Raw genomic sequence first — 11,650 nt, 5'->3', positions numbered from 1 at the left:
CAGACATTTCTCAAAAGAAGACATTCATACAGGCAACAGACACATGAAAAAATGCTCATCATCACTCGCCATCAGAGAAATGCAAATCAAAACCACAATGAGATACCATCTCACACCAGTTAGAATGGCAATCATTAAGAAGTCAGGAAACAACAGGTGTTGGAGAGGATGTGGAGAAATAGGAACACTTTTACACTTTTGGTGGGATTGTAAACTAGTTCAACCATTATGGAAAACAGTATGGCAATTCCTCAAGGATCTAGAACTAGATGTACCATATGACCCAGCCATCCCACTACTGGGTATATACCCAAAGGATTATAAATTATTCTACTACAAAGACACATGCACACGTATGTTTATTGCGGCACTATTCACAATAGCAAAGACTTGGAATCAACCCAAATGTCCATCTGTGACAGACTGGATTAAGAAAATGTGGCACATATACACCATGGAATACTATGCAGCTATAAAAAAGGATGAGTTTGCGTCCTTTGTAGGGACATGGATGCAGCTGGAAACCATCATTCTTAGCAAACTATCACAAGAAGAGAAAACCAAACACCACATGTTCTCACTCATAGGTGGGAACTGAACAATGAGATCACTTGGACTCGGGAAGGGGAACATCACACACTGGGGCCTATCATGGGGAGGGGGGTGGAGGGAGGGATTGCATTGGGGAGTTAAACATGATATAGATGATGACTTGATGGGTGCTAACGAGTTGATGGGTGCAGCACACCAACATGGCATAAGTATACATATGTAACAAACCTGCACGTTATGCACATGTACCCTAGAACTTAAAGTATAATAAAATATATATATATATATATATAAAAGAAAACCCTAAAGAAAAAATAATGTAGGTAGTTGCCAAAATGTTATTTAAAACTCATTCTGGTAAAAAAAAAAAAAAAAAAAAAAAAAAAAATTACAAAATTGGAAACAGACATTGTTACCCCAATGATGAGCATGTAATCATATATTCAATTAAAATATTTATTGAGCATAAAAATAAAATAGCCTATTGGGTAAAATGTTTATTACTTGGGTGATGGGTTCACTAGAAACCCAACCTCATTATTACACATTATATTCATGCAGTCTACCTCCTCATGTCCCCGCTGAATCTAAAACAAAATTACAAAAAATATTTTATACCCTGTACTAATGTATTGACCTGCAATTTCTCCACAATTATGATGCAAATCATAAATGATCCCAAGTGTTAGATAAATATACAATAGCATAAATGAATTGATTAAAATACATTTGGATAGGCCAAGTAGGGTGGCTCAAGCCTGTAATCCCAGCACTTTGGAAGGTTGAGGTGGTCAGATCACGTGAAGTCGGGAGTTTGAAACCAGGGTGGCCAACGTGGTGAAACCCCATCTCTACCAAAAATACAAAAATTAGCTGGGCGTGTTGGCAGGTGCCTGTAATCCCTGCCACTCAGGAGGCTGAGGCACAAGAATAGCTTGAACCCAGGAGTCGGAGGTTGCAGTGAGCTAAGATCATGCCTTTACAGTCCTACCTACGCGACAGAGTGAGACTCCATCTCAAAAAACAAACAAAAAAAACAAAAATCACTTGGATAATTAAATTGCTCTTGAATGTGTATTGGCCAGCTAGAGCAAAGTATGCATATGTAGTAGTTTTGATTTAGGCATATCAACAAAGGTAGAAATGTCAGTCAAGAAGAAAAGACCCACTGTATTATTGTGCATAAGATTATTGTCTTGACTAGGTCCAGTAAATATGGACGCTAAATGCAGAGTATTTTCCAACTGTTTTGTATGACATTGGTGATTCTCCTTTTATTTTCGTTTTACCTTCTTCCACTATCTAATATGCAGGGGCATAAAAGTTGCAACATAGTTATGACTATAAGCTATAGTACTGGATCATGAAGAAACTTAAATATTTATGGACAACATGGATCCTATGAGAGTGAATTGGACCTCAGGAATTATGAAAGAGAAATGCAATAGCCCTGGCTTAACTAAGCAGGAGATTCTAAAAGAAGAGCAGTATTTCTTACCCAGAGATAAACACAGTAGGTTCAGAAAGAGCTAAAATTACAAGGTTTTTCTTAAAAAAAAAACATAAATAACTGCAGTCGACTTCCATGTTACCAGTTTTGTCTGCACCAGGGTATATTTTCTCTGATAGTTTCCAGCCAATTAACTTACCACTGGATAACATTAAGTCTTCTCGGGAGGAAGCCAGCTCCTATGGATGACATTTTTTCTTTCTCATGGATACATGATAGGTGTAGTGTTTATGCATGTGTAGGTGTGTATGTGAGAAAGAGAGAGATCCAGAGACTGTAGGATTACCTTTTCTCTTACATAAATGGGGATTTTTTAGTCTATGTTCATGAGGAAGATTGACCTATAATTTTTCTATTCTTAGATTTTCTTTTTTTTTTTTTTTTGGTTTCAATGTAATATTAGACTTTGTGGAATTCTCCTTTTTTAATCTATGGAAAAATGTATACAATATTGAAATTTTATTTTCCTTCTATGTTTTATTTGTATTGTTAATAAATTAGGAAGGTATGGGTTCCTTTTATTGGGGAAAATAGTGATTTAACTCTGAATTTATGGAAGTGTATTGCATTTTGGATTTTTATTTTGACTGGACAATTTTAGTCACTTATAATTTATTGGATTTTGTTTCTAAGGTTAAATATGTGGCCAGGCATGGTGGATCATGCCTGTAATGTCAGTGTTTTGGGAGGCTGAAGCGGGTGGATCACATGAGACCAGGAGTTTGAGACCAGCCTTTCCAACATGGCAAAATCCCTTCTCTACTAAAAATACAAAAATTAACCAGCATAGTGGCACATAGCTGTAGTTCCAGCTACTCAGAAGGCTGAGGCAGGAGACTTTCTTGTACCCAGGATGCGGCAGAGGTTGCAGTGAGCCTAGTGAGACTGTCTCAAAAAGAAAACAAAAAAAAAAATGTATACAATGTTTCGTGGTATTTTTCTATTATATTTCCTATCATATTTTTTTATTTCACTGTATCTGAAATGTTAACCTTCTCTTTGTTACTAATATTATTTATTTCTGACTTCTCTTAATCATTCAGGTCTTTTTTATATAGTACCATATAAGAGAATCTTTTACTGTGTTGTCCAGTGTATATCAAATAACAATTGTTTTAAAGGCTCTGGACCTCAGAGACAATTAGGCAATGAGCATTCTTTAACGATGTTGCCTTAACAATTCATATTTACATTTGGGTAGGCTATATTTTAAATTTGATGAAAATTGAACCTTTCCAATTAGGTGAGTACATGTAAACTTTGAACAATACAGAAGGTAGGGGTGCCGACTCTCTGTATAGTCAGAAATCTGTGTATAACCTTTGTCTCCCCCAAAACTGAGCTACTGATAACCTGCTGCTGACTAGAAGCCTTGTTAATTGCAAAAACAATTAAAACATATTTTGTATGTTACATACATCATATACTGTATTGTTATAATAAAGTAAGCAAGAGAAAATAAAATATTATTAAGAAAATTCTGTGGAGGAGAAGGAAGAGGAGGGATTGGTCCTACTGTCTCAGGGATGGCAGAAAATCTGCTTGTAAGCAGACTTTCACAGTTCATATCCATGTTGTTCAAAGGTCAACTATATGCTGCTTAGGTTAAGTGTCTATCAGTGTAATATCATGCTTCAATTAGAGCCTCCAACTCCTTTTGCCTACTTTGTAATCCCATTTCTTTTACCAATACTTTAATTGTTTTTCTGTACTACAGTCTATGCAATGGCTATATCCAATTTCCTAAGAGTCAAATTTGATATTTCCTTCTCTCTTATCTGCTATATCTAATCATGAATCAAACTGTTTAGTTTTAGTTCTAAATATATCTAGTCTCCTATTTTACCCCTTTAGGGGCCTCTATTATAGTCTACCAATTTATCTTTCTGCATTAACTTTGACAACTGTGTAAACCATGCTAACCAGTGTAGCAAAAAAGATTGTTAAAAAGCAAAAATGATTATATAATCCCCTATTGTAAAACCTTGTATTGTATTCTCTTTTTTCATTACATAAAGAGCAACGCACTTTACATGGCCCATATTCTTTACGTAATGTGGATCCTTTCCATTTTCTCACTCAATATGCATTTGTGCCTCCTCTCTACTGTGCTTTGAACAATGACTTTCAATTCCAGTTTCCTTTCTGTCCCAGGATTAGTACGTACTTGGAATATTCTTATCTCTCCCTATTATTCTCCATATTTTTCTCCCCATTATTCTCCATATTTCTTGTCCTTTCTTAGGTTCACAAATCAAATGCCAATTTCTCTTTTCTTTTAATTTTAAATTTGGAAAGGAGAGTTTTGTTTCTAATAAAGGGTTATAGACTGCAGAGCGCCCATTCTGACAGGTTGGGAAGCATAGTCCTCTGGTTGGAAGCCAGAAACAGACACTTGGAGGGAAAAGCAAAGGGAACATAAATTTATGCTGAGCAAAGTGGCCGAATATACCTGTCTAATAAGTTATTGGAGAAATCACAAATATTTATGAAAGGCGAAGTGTGTACATATGCAATTGAGAACCATGTCCCTTTGTCAGTCTCCTGTACAAAAAATAGCAGCATTAGCATGATCTGATGGTGGTGTTTTAGAACCTTAGATGTCAAAAGGTGAAGCAGAGGACACAAAAACCCTTCTTGGAGACATTCTCTGTAGATTGGCCATAACCACTCTGTCCTCTCTTATTGGGTAAAAAAAGTGGGGCAGCATCAAGAGGTTGATTGGAATCAGTGGTGGAGTTTTGGAAAGGACTGTTTTCTGTGTCTCGCCTAGGGAAGAAAGACTAATGGCAGTTAATGAGGGAGGGACTATAAACAAGGCCTGTCTGACCTCCCATCCTAGGTCATGGGGGAAAACTCAGTTTTCAAGGTTACTCTGGGTCTCCCTTGGCCAAGAGGAGAAATGCTGTTTCTTCAAGGAAGTCTGAAAACTAGATGGTACTTACCTAAAGATACTCACCTCCATTATGCTTATAATAGTTCATCTTATTTCATGAAACATTTGGCTACATCACACTCCTGTCAGTGCAATGTTGGTACTATTTGTACTGTTTTCTCATTTATTCTTGTGGTTGTTTTATAGCAGCAGTTTAATAAACACCTTTGAGTAAATGAGTATGTAATTAATAGTTAATTTCTTTTAAATATTTGAAATTTGATGAATTTGTTACTTAGTTTCTAGTCAGTGACTTGGTAATTGTTTTTTATTTTTATCTTTCTTGAAACCACACAATTGGGGAAAATGCAAGCCCACAAACAATAGCTATAACAACATAAAGATAATGGAAGAATAATAGTAAGCAGCAAATTACGCGGTTGAGTTATGTGCTACTTTTCATAGAAACTGCAGTTGACATTACAGGTTTATTTATAGCTAAGATTTCAAAGAGAGGTTATTTTAAACCATATCAGAAACAGTAACTTTATATTTTCAGAATTTACATTCCGAGCTACCTGTAACATCATGAATACATTTGAATAAAAATGAGAAAAAACTGGTAGAAATTATATCATTTCTATTATTTTCAAAAATAAATAAAAATGAAAAATGACACATTACCGCCATCCCCTTGCCTAACACACATCACATGTCAAAGATTTTATATTCAAATATTTTTAAACTGTGTAAATCACATGATTTAGTTTTCTTGGTTAATTGTTGCAGATTTTTTTTTCACTTATGGAAGACATGTTCTTGAAAAATTACACCTATTGTAGAAATTTGGAAAGATTCCTAGAATACCCAATTATGCAAGAGTTATGGCTCATATAAGGGGCACCTACTGTTTTAAAAGGGAACATGGGATTTATAAATTTTCCACAAAGGAAGATCTGTCTGAAAGATTTAATGGGACTTGGATTTGAACAAAAAATATTTGTTCTGTTTTCTGTTTTTTCTGACGCTTATTTTGTCAACACCAATTAATTATTAAGTGCCACAGTGGTTTTCAATCCCAGAATAAACATTTTACCCACATCTTCTGAATCCACCTGATGTACAGCCTAAGAAGAAATTAATGAAGCATTGGGCATGTTACCAGATACTTATCTATTCTGGTCAATTTTTTAGTACTTGGAAAAGCTACACAATAGTAATACAGTTTTTCTCCTTTAGTAAATCTATGTTTTATTTTTCAAGAGTAAATTAATTTTAAAAACTTACTGACATTGCATATAATTCATTGAATTCAATTTATTTAGTTTTTATTTGAGTAAAATAATTTTACTCAGTGCACCAAAGGATGATATTCAGCTCTGCCCCAGAATTCTTAGCTGGGCAGACTGGTGAATTATTTCTCTGCCAAAGCCAGTCAGTAATGACTGGAGGCAGAGACTAGATTTTCAAGTGTGAAGACAGCAATGCAAGTCTTCAAAGAATATTAAAAAAAAAAAAAAAATGATGCCACCAAAGGAACATGAAATGACTGTCTTGTCACTGACCCCCCAACATGGAGCTCTACAAACTGCTTGGGAAATAGTACATATTAATTGTTTTAAGAAGTTCAGCAAGCTGCAAGAGAACAAAATCTTGAAAATAATATATTAACAAAATGAAAAGTTTAAGATACAAAAATCTCTAAATATGTAAAAGCCTTTAACTAATCCCTCTTGTTTTACACTCTACCTTCTTCCCTGTGTTTCAGCAGATATCCCCCTTGTGACTTCAACATGGTTCTGACTCAGAACATATGTTCTTGCTGATTCTTCTGCCTAAGAATGATGTTAGTGGGCGTTATAATAAATTATTCCATCAAATATTACTTACTCAAGGCTTTCCTCACCACAGTATTTAATATAGCAGCTGCCTTTATCACTTTTTATCACCTTCCTCTGTTCTATTGTTTTCTCATAGATTTTATCACTTATAACATTTTGTATTATCTTTATGTATTTTTTGTCTTTGTCAATAAAAACGTAAGCTCACTTCATACATAGCTAAATAGATAGATACACATGTGGATATAAATATAGATATCAGTGTTGTATGCATATAAGACATCAGTCAATTATTCTGGACATAAAATCATGAAAAAAGCAACAGGGTCTAGACTGTGTTTAGAAATTGGTTACAAGATACAAGTCTCCACAAAAGTGAATCAAGATTCTTGAACAAAAGGAAAATTAAAGTAATTGGTAATAAAGCATTAAACATAAATAAAAATCCATGAGTTTTTAGAGATGAACCTATTTGCAATTTACTCTAATAGTGGATACATGAACTTATGCATTTGTCAAAATAAATGGAAATTTACAGCAAAAAAGTGTGAATCAATGTATTCATCAAAAAAAGTTTAAGAAATTGGGAGGACACAGGATGTAATGAAAAATGTAACAAATCATTCTAACTGTATGTAACTAAAGGTAGTAGGATAAATAGGTGCTAACCTAAATAACTTTGGAAATGAGTAGTCTGTAAATCTAATGGCAAATAAAAACCTTATATAAGAACTGACTTCTAATTGATAAAGTTGTGTCACACAGGGTAACGATGAACAATTTTGATACAATACATGTATATTGGAAATGAATTTTTAGATTCAAGAATGGTGGATGGCGTGAACAAGGTTTTTCTTTTTTGTTTGTTTGTTTTTTTGTTTTTTATTTTATTTTATTTTATTTTATTTTATTTTATTTTTTATTATACTTTAAGTTCTAGGGTACAGGTGCATAACGTGCAGGTTTGTTACATATGTATACTTATGCCATGTTGGTGTGCTGCACCCATCAACTCGTCAGCACCCATCAATTCATCATTTATATCATGTATAACTCCCCAATTCAATCCCTCCCTCCTCCCCCCTCCCCATGATAGGCCCCAGTATGTGATGTTCCCCTTCCCGAGTCCAAGTGATCTCATTGTTCAGTTCCCACCTATGAGTGAGAACATGCGGTGTTTGGTTTTCCCTTCTTGTGATAGTTTGCTAAGAATGATGGTTTCCAGCTGCATCCATGTCCCTACAAAGGATGCAAACTCATCCTTTTTTATGGCTGCATAGTATTCCATGGTGTATATGTGCCACATTTTCTTAATCCAGTCTGTCACAGATGGACATTTGGGTTGATTCCAAGTCTTTGCTATTGTGAGTAGTGCCACAATAAACATACGTGTGCATGTGTCTTTGTAGTAGAATAGTTTATAATCCTTTGGGTATATACCAAGTAGTGGGATGGCTGGGTCATATGGTACATCTAGTTCTAGATCCTTGAGGAATTGCCATACTGTTTTCCATAATGGTTGAACCAGTTTACAATCCCACCAACAGTGTAAAAGTGTTCCTATTTCTCCACATCCTCTCCAACACCTGTTGTTTCCTGACTTCTTAATGATTGCCATTCTAACTGGTGTGAGATGGTATCTCATTGTGGTTTTGATTTGCATTTCTCTGATGGCGAGTGATGATGAGCATTTTTTCATGTGTCTGTTGGCTGTATGAATGTCTTCTTTTGAGAAATGTCTGTTCATATCCTTTCCCCACTTTTTGATGGGGTTGTTTGTTTTTTTTCTTGTATATTTGTTTGAGTTATTGTAGATTCTGGATATTAGCCCTTTGTCAGATGAGTAGGTTGCAAACATTTTCTCCCATTCTGTAGGTTGCCTGTTCACTCTGATGGTAGTTTCTTTTGCTGTGCAGAAGCTCTTTAGTTTAATTAGATCCCATTTGTCAATTTTGGCTTTTGCTGCCGTTGCTTTTGGTGTTTTAGACATGAAGTCCTTGCCCATGCCTATGTCCTGAATGGTATTACCTAGATTTTCTTCTAGGGTTTTTATGGTATTAGGTCTAACATTTAAGTCTCCAATCCATCTTGAATTAATCTTCATATAAGGAGTAAGGAAAGGATCCAGTTTCAGCTTTCTACTTATGGCTAGCCAATTTTCCCAGCACCATTTATTGAATAGGGAATCCTTTCTCCATTTCTTGTTTCTCTCAGGTTTGTCAAAGTTCAGATGGCTGTAGATGTGTGGTATTATTTCTGAGGACTCTGTTGTGTTCCATTGGTCTATATCTCTGTTTTGGTACCAGTACCATGCTGTTTTGGTTACTGTAGCCTTGTAGTATAGTTTGAAGTCAGGTAGCGTGATGCCTCCAGCTTTGTCCTTTTGACTTAGGATTGTCTTGGCAATGCGGGCTCTTTTTTGAACAAGGTTTTTCAATGTTGGAATGGGAGTTTACAGATAATCAAGTGGAAGAGGATAGAAAGATCTGTGTGGCAATGGATTAGGGTTTAGGGACATCAGATGAACCCACGTGGCATCATATACAAACACTCAGAGACAAGTAGAAGCAGTTGTTATTATATGCTTATAAAAGTGTTAGTGCATACATACATATTTTTATTCTGTTTGGTCACAGGACAGGAAGCAATGACATCCTAGTAGTAACAAGTACAGCTAATGGCCGTATCGCACTTTTTAATAGTATTTTCCATAAGAAAAATCAGGAGAATTAGCCAAATCTAGTATTGAAACAGAAAATATACAAAATTAAATTGCAGCATATGATACTGACAGAAAGTAAGAAAATTCTCAACACACACATGCAACACAATGAAAGCATTATGTCAAGGGGACACAGAAACCAGATGAAAAAACTACCAACAGATAAAGCTAGAATCATTTGAGCAACAAGTTAAGTACTGTGTTTTAACCCAAAATATAATGTAAATTCTATGAGTCATGCTGTGATGGTTAATATTGAGTGTCAACTTTATTGGATTGAAGGTATTGTTCCTGGGCATGTCCATGAGGGTGTTGTCGAAGGAGATTAACATTTTAGTCAGTGGAGTGGGCGAGGCAGACCCACCCTTAACCTTGGTGGGCACCATCTTTTCGGCTGCCGGAGCTGCTAGAAGAAGCAAGCAGAAGAAGGTGGAATGAGCAGACTTCCTGAGTCTTCCAGCCTCCATCTTTCTTCTGTGTTGGATGCTTCCTGCCACCCTCCAAGATCAGACTCCAAGTTCTTTGGCTTTTGGACTCTTCGACTTACACCACATGGTTTGCCAGGGGCTCTTGGACCTTTGGCCACAGACTGAAGGCTATATTGTCAGCTTCCCCACTTTTGAGAATTTGAGACTCAAGACAGATCCACTACCGACTTCCTTGCTCCCCAACTTGCAGATGGAGCTCATTGAGCTTCCTTGCAATCCATGCTTTGAATATTTTATGTCATTTTTCAGTTTCCATTTTGGTTAGAGACCATTATTGGAGAACCAATGTGGTTCTTTGATGGTTTCACTTCATTCATAGTTCCAGAATTCTTGTGCTAGTTCCTTCTCATCTGGAAATGCTGGCATTTCTAACTTTTGTAATTGTTTTCATGTGGGTAATATTTTTTTTATTTTTCCTTCCTTCCCTATTATTTTATTGTACATTCCTTCTCCCCTCTCCTCTCCCTAGAGATGCAACTGTAGAAGTTGCTGGATAAAGTCTTTTGGTTTTGTTTCTATAGCCCTATGAACTTGTTTTGTCAGGTTTTATATTGGGCTGTGCAGTTTGGCCTGCAAGTCAGAAGATGACACCTGTAGGAAGCTGCAGCCAATATGGCTGGGTATATACTTGATCCTTGTTTACTGGCAGAAACACTTTGTTGCCTCAGACAATGGGCTGATTAGTGGAATATACACTGGTCCAAGACAGGTTTAAAATCATAGAAACTTTCTAAAGCAATCCAGCAAATGAAAGAATTAAAAAGAAATCACTTAAGGGACTTCAAAATACAATTGTAAGCTTTAATAATACCCTGGACCAAGCAGAGGAAAGAATTTCAGAGCTCAAAGATTCACCTTTTGATCTAAACAGTTAAAAAAAAAAAAGAATTTTAAAAAAGAAAGTAAGTCTTCAAGAAATATGAGATTATGTAAAAAAGTCAAACCTATGACTTACTGTCATTTATGAGATAGAAGGAGAAAAAGTTAACAACATGGAAAAAATTTTTCAGGAAATAATTTAAGAAAAATTTTCTAATCATGCTAGAGAGACAGACATCCAGATACAAGAAATCCAGAAAACACCTGAGAGATACACAAAACAGACATCATCAAGTCATGTTGTCACCAGACTGTCCAAAGTCAATGCTAAAGAAAAAATACTAAAAGTAGTTAGAGAAAAAGGTCATATTTCATACAAAGAAAACCCCATCAAGCTAAGAACAGACTTCTCAGCAAATGCCTTACAAGTTATGAGAGATCGGGGGCTTAGTTTTAGGGTTCTTTAAAAAAAATAGAAATTACAATCATGAATTTTATATTCCACCAAATTCAGCTTTATAAGTGAAGGAGAAATAAAATCTTTTCTAGAAAAACAAGCACTAAGGGTATTTGTTGCAAGTAGACAAAACTTACAAGTGATCTTAAAAGGAATTTTACAGATGGAAACAAAAGAACAATACCTGCTACCACAACACACTTAAGTATACAGCTTGCAGACCCTACAAAACAATCACACAATAGACACTACAAAACAACCAGCTAACAACACGGAAACAGGATCAAAACTTCATATACTAATATTAACCTTGAATGTAAGTAGTCTCAACTACCCACAAAAGGCACAGCATGAAAAGTTGGATTAAATAAACAAGAACAGTCTAC

The sequence above is a fragment of the Trachypithecus francoisi genome, unplaced genomic scaffold (assembly GCF_009764315.1).
Source record: "Trachypithecus francoisi isolate TF-2019V2 unplaced genomic scaffold, Tfra_2.0 Lachesis_group18, whole genome shotgun sequence".
Classification (NCBI taxonomy): domain Eukaryota; kingdom Metazoa; phylum Chordata; class Mammalia; order Primates; family Cercopithecidae; genus Trachypithecus; species Trachypithecus francoisi.
This window is presented reverse-complemented; position numbering follows the sequence as displayed.